The sequence below is a fragment of the Schistocerca americana genome, chromosome X, assembly GCF_021461395.2.
Source record: "Schistocerca americana isolate TAMUIC-IGC-003095 chromosome X, iqSchAmer2.1, whole genome shotgun sequence".
Classification (NCBI taxonomy): Eukaryota; Metazoa; Arthropoda; class Insecta; order Orthoptera; family Acrididae; genus Schistocerca; species Schistocerca americana.
The window spans coordinates 807428736-807444082 of NC_060130.1; the positions used below are offsets into that span (position 1 = coordinate 807428736).

At 38.9% G+C, this 15347-nt stretch overlaps 1 protein-coding gene across 1 annotated transcript in view; it reads left to right on the forward strand.

The window, feature by feature from the left end:
- Positions 1 to 210: 210 nt before the first annotated feature.
- Positions 211 to 15347, forward strand: part of LOC124556770 (homeobox even-skipped homolog protein 2) — an 85008-nt gene continuing 69871 nt past the window's right edge. Inside the window, exon 1 of the mRNA XM_047130779.1 lies at positions 211 to 350. The gene's annotated coding sequence lies outside the window, so the exon portion shown is untranslated. The remainder of the gene's footprint in view (positions 351 to 15347) is intronic.

A 15347-nucleotide genomic window follows, 5' to 3' on the forward strand; every position in this document is an offset into this window, starting at 1 on the left:
TGCGAGGGGAGAGTACGGGGCGTGGCCGCTGGCTCCGCCCCTGCCGGCCGCCGACCAATGGCGAAGCGCGTCCGTCCCAACCAATTGGGAAGGCGTCTCTTTACGGGTCGCTAATACGGCTCCCCCAGCGGTGCTGAGCACGTAGTTAGTGTCCTGCGCCCAGCCGTTGCCACCAGCTCGTCGCAGCATGCAGCAGTCGTTCCGCGTGATGGAACACCAGCTGGTCGTGTCTTCCTCGGAAGACATCAAGCCTCCGCCGGCTGCACATCTAGGAAAGCCTACCGTCGTCGTAGACGTCATACCGCCCACGTACACCAGCCCGCCAGTCGCCAAAACCGAATCTATCAAAGGTACGTCCAGGTTTCAGTCTTAACGTGCCTCGTTCTGCTAGCTTCTTACAGCAGGGGCGTGGCACACTGCTTCCCAAGTAAACAAGTATCACTGAAACTGACTTCAGGCTACAATGAAAATAGTCAATATTTTATGTTTTGTCAGAAGCTGGTCGAAATTTATATTCTTTCCACCTTAAGATACTCTTCAAATTGCTCGTAGTTAAGTAGTCAACAGAGACATTTTACCTGAAAATTTTCGTCCTTCAACTCAGCTGGTAGCTTTTTATTTTTTTGTTATCATTATTATTTTTATTTTTATGTTGTCTTACATAAACATTATTTTTCCACCAAGCTAATTAGCAACGTATTTTACACATAGCACAGCTTGTTAGGTTATCCTGTATTACGGAGTCATAATTCAGTAGTAGTCTTTTCAAAAACGTTGTATTTAGCTTTCCAAAATTTATACAAAAATTCTAGCATGTAATGACATGAACAATCGAGAAATCTTTCACAGTCGGTTGTTCGTGGTACACTCTAATGACATTTCTTATGAAACTCGGCTGTTTTTTATTTATTGTCACCCATTCCCATAGCCTTCTTTCATTTCTTTCGCCTACTACACATATTTTAAGATAGTTCTGTAAATAATATAATGAACAAATTTTTGAGTTATTATTCTCGTTTTCGGTAGGTAGTGCGATGTTTCTACAGTCGAGAGCCTGTGATTGCAAGGGTATGCCCAGCTTACGCAACTTGGCAATATTTCGCATTCGCTTAGTCCTTTTTGCTATGTACTGAAATAATGTTGCTGAAAAAATATAATATCATGATAAAGGGAAAATATTTACTTGTGGGAATTCTGCTTCAGCGTGCAGTAAACGCGTGAAGTTACGTTTCTACTGTGAATGTCACTGTTTAATTCACATATTCTCTCACAGCTGTGTAATAAAGTTCATCGTATTGTCATTTCAGGATGCCGAAGGAAACACAGCATAATTCTGGGGCATCTATGTCGCTATGTTGCTCGTCTGCTTTCTTCGAGCTGTGACCAATGAGAGAAATTACTCATAACTTGGGAGAAACGTCTGTACCAAATATTGGTTCTCTCCGGATGGTCGGCAAATTTGCAGTGGCGCGGACCATAGAAATCACGCAGAGCTCTGTACGAGTAAAACTCCAGTCGGTTCCTCCTTGTGCCGCGTTTATAGGCAACACACCGCACATGCAGGTTGTGCGGTCAATGCATCACACACGTATTAGGCGAGACAGAGTGACGACTTTTCTAATAGGTGTTTTTGAGGTGTACCAGTTTGTGAAGTAGCCCTTTATGCCGCGTCTTGTCAAAGGCTCGCTGTATGTTCACGAAAATTACTAGGCTCCAGCGGCCTCCGTTAACTGCTCCCGAGATAGCGTAGTGAACCGAATAGATGTTTTCCGGAGCCGACATATCTTCTGAGGCGCTCTGTTACGATCATTCATATGTTTTGGCTATGGTATTTAACAATGATATTAGTCGGTATGATTTTGCATTGATTGTAGGTTTATTCGGTTTTGTTATCATTATGATTCTGCAGCTTTTCCATGACGCTGGTTTGTTTCCTGTGTTATATAGAATTCAAATATATTTACTAGTGTCAGTATTATTATGTCAGTGGGGCTTACCGTAGGTGTAGTCTTTTAATATCATTTTTGCCGGGTGCTGCATTTTTATGGTCATTTTTGCGTCTGTTGAATCGTCTCTGTGATGACACTTGTGTGGTCTATATCCGTTTCTGAATCTGCTTTCGGTACTGTGCGCATCCCTCAAAGAATGGGAATGAGAAAATGAGATTAACGAATTTGCGGAGAATTAGTGGGTTGTTGTTAGCTGTCAATAGTCGGACCGCGGAGCGAGGTGTGTTCACATCTGGCTACGGTTTGTCGTCCAGCCCACAGCTTCAGATTATTAGGGAAGTGGGCATTTCCCGAGTCTTTACAAGCCTTTCACAGTGAAATCATTCTTATGAATGAAGGTATTTATCACAAAAAATTAATTTTTGTTGTGATTCACTTGATAAATGACGTTGTACTTGCATTTTCACGAAGCGTTCAAAGAATTTATTCTCGTTTTCACGTGCTTTACATATTTGCGTCTAGTTGGGTGTTATTCCCGAGCGTGGTGCCACATTTTAATCTTGGCTTCGTCTCTTTCGTCTGTGCATGCACTGTCGCTCCGAGGGGAAAATGTTAACCGTCGAGTGTCTGCATATTCAAAATGATTCTCACTGGTGCCTGTATAATTTGCATGTTGTTAGTTATTTACTGCACGACATAAATCATGACCAGGGAAAGATTTTTTTAAACATGAAGTATCAACCGCAACAATGGGCAACTATCTTCTTTGCTTTACGGAGCTCCAAAGCGAAATCCGTAGAAGGTATATTGTGACTCTTATCGCAATTTTTATTCACTCTAAACTGTTTTATTTCTATGTCGTCTTTTCATGATTATAGTAGACGTACAACGATTATAGCACAGGATTAGGAATCAGACAAAAATGGCTCTTATACTTAAAGCTTTTACTTAACCTTCTTCCTGACACTAGTTTTTAGGTCACATCTAAATTTGGGGGAAAATATTGTTTGGCTAAGAGAGTCTGCTGTTTGTGAAAACATGAATTGCACGATATTACATCTGTAGTTCGATACACCCTGAAAAGCAACTTTTGTAATAAACGATTGCGTCGTTCGTTAAATGAGACCACAGCACCATATCAGTAAAAGACCAAGAAAATTTTATTTGTACATTATCTCCGTCTTTTGTTGTAATCTTTTCATTTCTAATTTCTGCCTAAAACAAAAAAATATCGGTTGAGCTGAACTAGTGCTCAAGTCTAGTACTCCATTCACATTAGTAATGTGGGGAAAGTTCTGGTGGAAAATTACGAATTATTTATGAACAAAAGAGGCGACTCTCCGGAACGCAGTAGCGCTGTGTCGTCGGTAGGCACACAAACAAAAGGTACGGAGCTTGGCTAGGTTTCGGAATGCACTTCCTTTTTATATGCATATAACTAAAACAGTGCTCAGTGGTGTTGATCCAGCTTTTAGTCTTTTTACCTCTATTTTATTTTCTATTGAAAACGCCCGTTTTACGAAGTTACCAGGCAGTGGTCGAACCACAAAAGCTGCACTCCGATTTCTGAGTTGCAGCGAATTCGGTGACGGCTTACCTAGTGTCATCACATCTAGAAATTTTTACCTTCCTCCGACTAAGTGCAGATTGAAATGTTGCACAAATTTACAAACATTTCGATTTACCAGTTTTCCGAAATGTGCAGAAAGAAGAAAAAATTAAAATAATCTTAGTAACCGCTAGCTACTGCTTGGATTACCTATACGTAAAAAAAGAGAAAAGATTACCTGAGTAAATTATGTCTAAGTTATTGTCTCTCTGGATACGAGAACGTCCATAACAACCGATTACGGGGCTGTGATTTCTTACGATCTTGAAATCTAGCTGTCTACAAACGACAATATCAAAGTACGTCATACAAACATACTACCTTATTTGCCACTTTATTTTGCACATTTCTTAGCCTCTCTGCATTAATAAAAACGTTTCAACTTTGCAAAAATGCAATAAATATCTTAAAATGTTATTAATTACGATATGACTTTCATAGGTTTAACAAGAGAAGCTTTTTTTATTGCTTCATTTTAATATCGTAAATAAATATACATGCGCTGTCGAAACATGAGCAAAGTAGCACTAAATATAAAGATGTATAGCAGATAATATTCCATGTGCATAACCATTGTTTTTATAAATAGGCAAAGAGGTGGAAGTCACTGATTTAATCTGAATTTCGACCTAAAATCAGCACTCCGTTTCAGCACGACTGTGTATTTAGCAGTTTAGAATTTCTTGTATTGATTAGATTGTTTCAAAATTTCGGGAAGTTGATATTAAGCCCCGAAATCTATAGTGTTAATTAATATCAGAAATCGGGAATCTCTGAAAATGGTCCCGACGTTCCGATACTTGCCATCATCTGCTTGCGAACTTAATGTTCACATTTTACGGTATGATTACCACTTGCTTGTATGAGATAATTTAGTAATGTTCTATGTCTAGATAAAACTTCCGAAAATATAAGTGAAACTACTGACGGCCAATTAATAATTTTAAATTTACATTCGCCCTTCACCTCAAAATAATTTAATTAAAACAGGGCAAGAGTGGGAGGCAATCTCGTTCGTGAGATTGTTATTGAAACAGTTGCGAGTAATACACTCTTTCTTCAAATGAACTGTGCTGTAAAGACTATCGCCAAATCTTTCAATACTATTTTAATTAGAAATTATCAGAGCGTATTGACACTGCGGGGAAAGGATCATTTACTATTTGTTAACAGGTATGGTATTCGTTATATACAATACAGAGACTTTTAATTTATCACATTGTCAGTATTCTTAAAATGTATGCCGATAATCTAAACAGATATTTATGGTATGCATTATTATGCAGGAAATTTAACAACTGTGTACTTTTCATCGCCAGAACTTATGTTCTGAAACGACGAAGTCGTTGTCCGCTGCATGGTCGGAGACTATCCATTTAGTGCGTGGAACATTATGCAAGAACAAAACAAAAATTTTGGTAAATACGCAACCGCTGAATTTATAATCGCACACGAGGTCATAGAACCATACGCTATGATTATATGATTGTTATTAAATTATTGACAGTGGAGCTATGATTTGGACGGAATAACCAAAAACATAGAAACTTTGTTTAATGACACGGTGCTAATACATTTTTGGAATGCACAACTCCGGAGCTTCAAATCGTTCATAAATCAACTTTTGCGGACACCTGCTAGTGCTTTCATTTACGCTACTCTCAATCGTTATGCCTGTGAGTTGTCAGCGTAGCTATACTCTTTATATTCTTTTCTTTTACTTTGATGAGAACTCCCCGAATTTATGTAATTTACGCAGTAGTCCAACATTGGTTATTGTTTCTTTACCATTTTCCAGTGCTCCCTTTTTACTGTGTTCAAGGAACCACATTTACGTGAGGTGTTTATTTACAGCGCAAAAACATCTAGCGATCGTTAACTTTCCTTTGTTGGCGTTTATCGTCGTTCCGAGTGGGGTGGCGCATTGGTTAGCGCGCTCTATACACACACTGGAGGAGTGGAGATCAAATACAAGTCCGGCTATAGTGATGTACGTCAGGTATGGCGTCCATAAATAGTGAATGATCCCATTAAAGAACAGAGCGATCCAATGTTTAAAAACTTTTGGAACCTAAAACAGTCTTTGATCGTAATTTTTCCTTGTTTAGTGACCGGTTTCAATCAGATAGTTCATCATTCGATTACGTCTCCTGAAAGAGCTAATCTAATGATGACCTAACTTTTCTAAAGCGGTCACTGAATAAAGAAAAAATTTGCGATTAAAGACTGTTTTGGTTACAGGAATCGGTAAATAGATTACGATAATGTCGGAATAGTTTCTTGGAAAGGGACGTGTGTAATTTCTCTCTCAATCCTTGTCTTATACGAGCTTATGCTTAGTCTATGATGACATAATCGTCGACAGAGCGTTACTTCTTAATAATCTGTCCTTACATATTTGATACCGAGAACACAATTCGAAAGCTTTTTAGTTCGCCATGGCTGTCATCGTTTGCAAGTTTCTTGTGATTTAATGAAACTTGGCAAACGTATGTCTACATCTACTATATCTATACTCTTCAAACCACCTTGTGGTGTGTGGCGGAGGATATTTTATGTGCCACTCTCACTCCCCCTCCTGTCCCTGTCCCAGTTGCCAATAGTTCGAGGGAAGTACAATTGCCTCCGTGTGTGATTGAATCCCTCTAATTTTGTCTCCGTGGTCTTTTGGCGAGATATACGTAGGCGGAACGAAACTACGCTCTCGGAAATTTAAAAATAATCCACACCACGATGCAGAATACGTCTCTTGCAGCGTCTCCAACTGCAGTTGGTTGATCATCTCTGTACCGCTTTCGTTCTTAATCAATGAACCTGTAACGAAACGCGCTGCTCTTCTTTGGATCTTCTCTATTTCCTCTATCTGGTACAGATTCCATACTGACGAGCAACATTCAAGTATTGGTAGAGCGAGTGCTTTGTAAGATACTTCCTTTGTTGATGGACCACGTTTCCTGAGGATTGTTCTGATGAATCTCAGTCTGACATCTGTCTAACTCGCGATTAATTTTATGTGGTCAATCGATTTCAGATCGCCCCGTACGCATACTCCTAGATATTTTATGTAAGTAACTGCTTCCAATGATTGTTCTGCATTTGTATACTCATACAATAAAAGATTTTTCTGTCTATGTATTCGTAATACATTTGCTTATGTTGTAGGTCAATTGCCACTCCCTGTACCAAGCGTCGATTTTCTGCAGGTCTTCCTGCATTTCGCAACAATTTTCTAGCGTTGTGATTTCACTGTATACAACATAATCATCCACGGAAAGCGTCGCGGAGATTCCGACGTTTTCTACTTCACTTAATTGTACTTCGGTTACGTAGTTCCTAATGTCATACAAACAATGCCTGTCTTGTACGCTTGGATTAAGAAGACATCAGGGGAAAGGAGATAGTTATTGTTCACTAATATCGAAGTGGCCACATGACTGTGTTCACAGATTGCACGTCTAAGGCTTGTAACTTATTTGACTTCGCAAGAATAGGACCATTAGTTCCTGTCTTACATATAACCAGAAATTCTCAATATGTTACATTACATTTATTACAATAAGCGTGTTATAAGTTACAGACCATCTAGTGCCACATACAACGTTATAAAACATTTAATAATTAATATCGTACAGAAATAGAAAAAATAAACAGATTTTACAATAGTTCATGAGTAAAACAATAGAGAAAAGTTACTGGAAGGTAGTTTTAAGTTATGAGGGTTAGCAGCAATGGGCGTAGTATGAGAGGTGCAAGAGGGGAGGCAGAGAAACGTGGTAAAACAAAGTTAATGAATCCAGGGGAAAAGAAAGTGACGTGACTGATTTAGAAATGAAAAGGGCATGAAGCGTAGAGGGCAGAAAATGGGAGTATTTGTTTTACTCTTTGACAAGAGGACACTGGCCGTATACGTTAATTTCTTGGGAAACATTACGAAGTTCGTAGGAGGAAGAGTTTCATATTGGTCTTAAAAGCAATAGCGCATTTAATTGTGTGCAGAGTGCAGTGTAGCTTGTTCCAGAGCCGGATGCCAGCAACGCAGAAGGAGTGGGTGAATATTTGATTCGTTCTGACGAGATGACGGTAACTTAATCTCTGATAGAACAAACTGGGGTTCATGTGCGCTGAAGAGCCAATGAAGTAAACAGAGCGTGTGGTAGTCACGTGACTTGCCTGGCATTAACCAACCTAACTTCGCGTAATGAGTGGCTGCGCGGATAAAACACGCACTACAAATCTAATAGTCTATAGTTTAATCCTTGGTTATTCCTTAAATTTTTTCTGACACTTACTGTGACTTTCAGAAACAGAAATGACTTGGAGATGTAAAACAATGAAATTGGTTTTTTTTAAATTCCATTTTCTACTGTAGACCCCTGCAATAACTGGATGCATGACACGATTTTCAGATTGGAGGAAGGCAAGGGCAAACCACGTTCAATAAGACCATTCCTTATAATGCTCTGTAGTGTTAAAAATCAAACTTCAGGTTGATGACTGCTTTACCTTTAAACCAATCCGTTCAGTTATTCATCTTGTAATTGGATCACATTTTGTCCTTGTTTGCTTTCAAATGTGCAGTTATCTACCTTGCGTTAATACAAGCTCTTCTTCTTTTACACCCAAACATGTTGATGTGATATTTCACCAACGCCAGTGGGTAGATTTATTTTCTCAATATCACATATTGATGTTACATGCAAGTCATGCCAAGTATTTCCGAAAGACGAAATGGAGCAAAACATCAGCGGTTCTGAAAATGACAGACAGCCACGTGATCCTCAGTATTGCACCGCGGCAAGAATACAACTCAAAAATGCAGTACTTGTTGAAACTCGACTTAAAGAATTAATTCTATAAAACTTCTGTTGAAACAGTGTAAGTTTCCTTTACATTTCAAGTAAGTACTGTTGGCCGCAAATTCTATCACATTTTTTTGTGGACGTTGCGGCACTTTGCATGCATTTTTCAGTGACATAAAATAAAGATGCTCTTTTTCGACTCGTGTCACTTTTCTTGCAGAGGTGCGATATGATGCTAACAAGGGAACCTTCCTATCGCACCCCCCTCAGATTTAGTTATAAGTTGGCACAGTGAATAGGCCTTGAAAAACTGAACACAGATCAATCGAGAAAACAGGAAGAAGTTGTGTGGAACTATGAAAAAATAAGCAAAATATACAAACTGAGTAGTCCATGAGCAAGATAGGCAATATCAAGGATAGTGTTACGTAAGGAGCGCCGTGGTCCCGTGGTTAGCGTGAGCAGCTGCGGAACGAGAAGCCCTCGGTTCAAGACTTCCCTCGAGGGAAAAGTTTCATTTTTTATTTGCGGTTTATGTGACAAACTCTTATGTTTTCATCACTTTTTTGGGAGTGATTATCACATCCACAAGAAAAACTAAATCGGGCAAGGAAGGAAAGAATCTTTTTACCCGTTCGCCAAGTGTACAAGTTAGGTGGGTCGACAACATATTCCTATCATGTGACGCTCATACCGCCACCAGTGTCGTATAGAATGTATCAGATGTGTTTTCCTATGGAGGAATCGGTTGACCTAGGACCTTGCGATCAAATGTTTTCGGCTCCCATTGGAGAGGCACGTCCTTTCGTCTACTAATCGCACGGTTTTGCGGTGCGGTCGTAACACACAGACACTAAACTTATTACAGTGAGCAGAGACGTCAGTGAACGAACGGACAGATCATAACTTTGCAAAAATGAAGAAAGTAAACTTTTCACTCGAGGAATGACTTGAACCATGGACCTCTCGTTCCGCAGCTGCTCACACTAACCACGGCACCACGGCGCTCCTGGGCTCACAGTGTCATTGATATTGCTTATCTTGCGCATGGACTACTCAGTTTGCAAATTTTGCTTATTTTTTCATGGTTCCACACAACTTCTTCCTGTTTTCTCAATTGATCTGTGTTCAGTTTTTCAAGGCTTATCCACTGTGACAACTTATAACTAAATCTGAGGGGGGTGCGATGGGGAGGTTCCCTCGTAAGAAAATAAATGAACCCACTGACAATGTGTGTTAAAGAACAAGAATTACTGTTTGCTCAAAGCGGAAACGCATTTCCATAATTAGAAACATGTAGAGTGATGTTTTCTGGTTGCTAGAGTGCACTACTGTACCAAATATGATGTTCCTGTGAGTGAAGTAGCTACTGTCGTGCTTCAGACAAGCATTTTTCTTTTCAAAATAACTGCTAAAGCAGTTACTGCAGTTATATGAGTGATTATACGGTGTAAGCTGACACGTTTTATCGAAAGCGTTTGTTTTTTATGGCGTTTAGTAGAGCAGCTGGAGTAAACTCGAGCACAGCAGTACGCAGCAGTATATTTCGGTTCTGTTCCAACAGCAAATGATCATTTATAGAAAAGGAAGAGCAGAGTGAAGTAAAGAACGTCGGCGCGGCACGTTGTAGGTGGCTGACTACCTCCGGCGAGCCAATAAATGAAGCGTCGGAATTCCTGTCTTACAACGGAACACGCCTCGCCACTCCGTCCCCCGCGTCAACAGCTCCAAATGTTGCCTGCGGCCCATATATCTCCCCGACAAATGACGGACGCCCCGCTGTTCCGCTCCTACCTGCGCTGACAGTTTAAAACTTCCCAGAAACACCTAAAACGCTTTTACTGCCCGTCAATAATTACTTATAATCGTCTAAAAACACCGGCGAACCTCTCTCGTCCCTTTTGAGTCTGCTCGTGTCACTAAATACTGTCACTTAGTATTTTAGTTACTTTCTTCTCGAATTCTTGTTCAGCTATGTTACGTTGTAACCGAAGTGTTATATACATTCGACATCAGCGTGTATGCTGTCTAAAAATTTAAATGCATCTGTTGCTCCGATAATATTGAAGGAGTGAATTTTACAATATCAAGAATATGACAACCATTAAGCGAGTGAGAAAACACTGGACTCGTATTCGGGACTAGCGATGGCGGCTATCGCTAAAACAACCGGTTTTCAGTTACAACGTTTTTTTCAACGCCAGTCTAACCGGATTGTTAAAGCCACCCAAAATAACCTGTTTCTGAAATAAACGATTTTTGTTCTTTTAATCCTATTAGTTCCTGTAATCGAACAAAGATAGAAAATTTTTGACTCCCTCCGTTTCAGGACTCACAGAATCAAAATATTAAATGAAATAATCAAATAGAAAAACGTAGTCCGTCCATCGTTCGTTTTCTCGAAAAGACTACCACGAGAAATCACAAATATTATTCTACTGATTCTCATTTTTTCACACTGCTCTAAAATCATGTTTTAATCGGAGATCATACCACTATTTGGATACTGCGAGTACTCAGTGGTAAAGGGCGAAAACTGGTGTCGAAAAACTCTGTTTTTCGTGTTAATTTGCCTGTTTCCAAGGGCTGAAAGCAGTTAAAAGCCTGCTGTGTGGACACAGGCAGCAGATCAGCCACTTTCTATTTTATTTGTAAACTGTGAACGAGCTGTTAAGTTTTCTCCTTCCATTTTTAGTCTTTTACAGCAAATGGAGCATTGTACTTCATTGATACCTTGCTTTGTAAAATACTTCCAGTCTAGAGGTGGTGACATTGTGCAATACAACTAATCTCCGACAACGACAGTGAGAAACTATCATACAGACCACATAGAGGAAGTCTTTCGCACTGCATGTACACGCGTACCGTCTGTTGGACGCCACATGATAACAGGTACATTACTGTCACAGCAGTGTTGTACGAATTCTCATGCCATTTGTTTGTTTCTAGTTTCTGTCGGCATTGTTATTAAAATAGCACTGATTGCATTTACCATTTTTTATAATATTTCAATGCTTCAAAGGAATGCAAGTTTTAGGAATAGAAATTATTCGTTCTTTAAAAAATGTTTATTTAAAAACGAAAAAAATTACCTCTGTTACTATGCTAATTGATACTTCGGTTTTTTACCTGATTATTAGTAAAAAATAAAAACACCTGTTATAATCTATACCGAACAAATACTGAATAATATCGGATATTCAGAAATAAAATACCGAGATAAATTTTAACCGGTCGGTCTTTCCCATCCCTATTCGGGACTACGGGTTTCAGGAACCCGTTCAACCATCCAGATTTACCTTTTCTGTGAGTTCCATAAATCGCTTAAGGGAAAAGCTGGGATAATTCCTCTGACAGGAACATGGCCCGTTTTCTTGTCGAGCCTTTCTCAATCCGAGCTTGGATTCCAGCTCTAACCACATTGTCCCCGACATTAGCCATTTAAGTTACACTTGTAACCTTATGAGAGACTTAAAAATACATAATAAATAAACATGTTTATTCACTGTTATTCACAAAGAGTACATACTGGCATGTCTCTCATTGTAATCCTAGGAGAAACCTTCTGTCACTTTCAAGAAACCACACTCTCTCACCTTTCCGTTGACAACTGTTTTCCATTAGACAGATGCTGCTGCATTGCTGAATTCAGAATATGATATACGAATATTCTAAGGTAAAGCAGAGAATTAGTTACTAGATAATGACATTCAAGGTACAAGCTAATGGTTAAAAAACACTATATTCACTGCTTCAAATATTGCGTTGCGCTTTCTGAATCGTTACTGGCGGATACTTTTCTTCTTTGTAATAACCTGTTGTCCGCGCAACTTTTTCTTTTAATGAGATGATACACTTTCCCAGAAAAAAAGTATTTCCTCCAAAACTGTTTTACACGGCCCCAAAGCTCCTCAACACTGCTGTAAACATGCGTGCTTCATATGGAGATACACTTTTTATAAAGCAATTGGTTCGACTATGTACGATTTCGTGGGCATTTTCTCTCCTGATCACCAATATCTGATGCATTACACCATTTGTCACCAAAAATATTAGACATTGCTCTTCATAAATATTCCGATTGCATTCTGTGTCCAGAATGTGCTCAAATTTTTTCTGAACGGCCATGACTCGAGTACTATCGCGCTCGTCGTTTAAATGACGGAAACAATATGTTTTCTTGTTAGTTGTTGCTGTAGTCTAGATTGGACAAATGTAAAGTAAACACGGTGGGATCTTGTGTGTTCTTGTTATATGAGACCACCTGACCTCCTCTCAGAGCTAAGATCTTCGTTTAATTGATAAGAAAAATCATGGGTTCCCAGTTTCTCGCATTTTATTTTGCTGAAAATTTTCTGAGATTTAAACTCCTTTCAAATTTAGCTGAAAGGCCAGCAGACAAATGTACCATCCGCCTAGTATGTTCGTCTTGATGCAAACACTATGTATTTTTGTGCTCTTCCATCATCGCTCTCGCGGTGACTCTTATGCTGAACTATAAACAAGTGCTGATTCGCTCTAAGATGCGTAGTTAACTTTTAGCCAGTCAGAAGGATGTATGCATTTAATCAGTCTGAATTCAGAATACAGGTGCATAATTCTGCAGTAGCAGTATTACACGGATGTAAAATGACAAAATGGCTCATGAATGAGCCATATCCCATTTTTTGTTTCGTAAGAAAATGCTCTTGGTTCCTTTCTCAACTGAAAGTCTTTAGATTTCTTATTTCCAGTTGGGTGGTGACGTGCGAATCATTCAGAGAATTAGACTTTATATCTGACGGATTTTGGATTTCTTCGGTGTCAACCCGAATAAAAATCCAACCCATTCATAATTTGCCAGTTCTGAATTATCATTGCCTCTAATTATCTCTGTAATAGCCCTGCGAAGAATATAGCTGGCTGAAAAATGAGTCACAGAGAAATCTTTCATAGCTGCATGCTGCCAAAGAAGAAGCGGCTCCGACCGCTTTTCAGTAATACTGGCGAGGGTGGGGATTGTGCCAACTTCATCTGACGAAATATGGTTAGCGAATAATTGAGAGGGTGGCGAGGTTCGTTATTAGCTGATGCTTATTACACGAGAGTCTGGTATAGAATTGCTGAATGATCGCACCAGCCACAACTAGGAGCGAAAACGTTGCTCATGTGCGGACTGTATTGGTGCAGCATGACTGTGCTTCCTGCTGCAAAGCTGAGGCCATGAATCAAGGTAGGAAATTAAGTAAAACAGTCTTATGAAAGCACGCAAATACTGCTCGTCTTCTGCCGTCATGAAGTGATGGGAAAAATAAACTTCTAATAAGAAAGCACATGATGTTTGAACACCGGTTGTGATTTAATTGCCTTCCAAGACACCAGTGGCTGGATTGTTATGAGATATACAGTAACCTGAATATTTAAGCAAAGGAAAAAAGTGCTTATCTTAAGAGAAATAGTTAAAAATATATCAAATTTGAAAAAAAATGCAGAAAAATTTAAGACAGACAATTACGCTACTTGAGGGGACTAGTACGTGAATAAGTCTCAAAAAAACGATGCTTTAAATTTTTGTCTTTAAAAAATTCTTTGTAGTTTTCTGAACAATAAAACGTTTACTTCAACGAAACTATACCGAAAGAAGCCCCAAAACTAGAGGAATTTAAAAATGTTTGCACTCATTACGATGTCTCTATGTCACGCACACATCTCTGCTAAAACAGATTTTTTTCTCTATTGTTTGTTTTTTGTGAATTTTAGTCTTTAATATCTTAGTCACCCAAGATTATTAGAGAAGTAATTCCACGGTAGGACACAGTAGTCAAACAAGAGCTTAACAACTGTATATGGGAATGGTTACCAAAAACTGTTCTGGTAGGACTAAATACCTTGAAAATAGGTGTGTTGAACGCTCTTCTATGTTTCAATGATAGTGCAGTGCCAGGGTTTAAGGTTACGGAATTGATGAAAAAGCGTGGTGGACTCAATATGCAAAGAGTTTTAATTGATAGACCGCAGGAGACTTTTGGAAACAAAGAAATCATTGGGTAGGCCACCAAAGAAGCAATAATAAGAGGTCTGAAAAAGAAAAAGGAGAGAGAACAATACCAGAAAAAGATGACTGTGGACCTGGGACGCATTAGTGTTATGCAGGGTAGTTAGAGGTACAACTTCAACTTGAATTTCCTGGAAATTTAGTTTTCTGATGTTCTAGTACACACTGGTTAAAAACTGTTTGAATACAGTGCGCTGAAACTTTGTATATTGTCTTAAAACACACATAACGAGAAGTAGACTTTTCGTATGACTTAAATTTGAAAATTAAAGACCTTTTTAAAGAAAAACTATGAGATAATTACTGAAACTATTATTAATCATTATTAAAAAATTTTGAACGATAATTTATGAAAGCAACATCTTTTTAAGAGTGTACTTTAAACATGGTAGTGTAAGGAACTTCCAGAAAAAAATCTGGCTTCTGCTTTCTTTTTATTTAGAGATTCGTGTACCTATGCTGTACATAAATAATTAACATGCTTTATTTCACTTGAAACACAAAACACAATTTTAAAAAGAGGCCAAAAGCTGTGGGTTGTACATTAAATTCTTCCCAAAAGATCTGTTAAAAATGGTAATCATTACACGGGCTTACATCTCTAATCTTTGAGTTACACTATTTGTGAAACCGACAATTTTTTTCAATATTTCCTTTGTATTCACGAACTAGTCCCTTTAAGTCAATATCATGTCTCGGTCAGTATTCGGTTTATACCTAATAGAGAAATGGTAATTTCTATAATAACTAAAGGAACTTAATGTACTATCAGACAACGATTTGCGTGTAACGTTCCGTCGACACTGAGACCAGAGACGAAACTCTAGATAAGCTGAAAAAGGGTGAGGCTGGGAACCCGTCTCGGCATCTCGAAGGAGCCACCCGACCACTCCCCTCAATTAATTTAGGGAAACTAAAGGAGGCCAATATCAGTACTGACATTTCAGTTCCAGTTC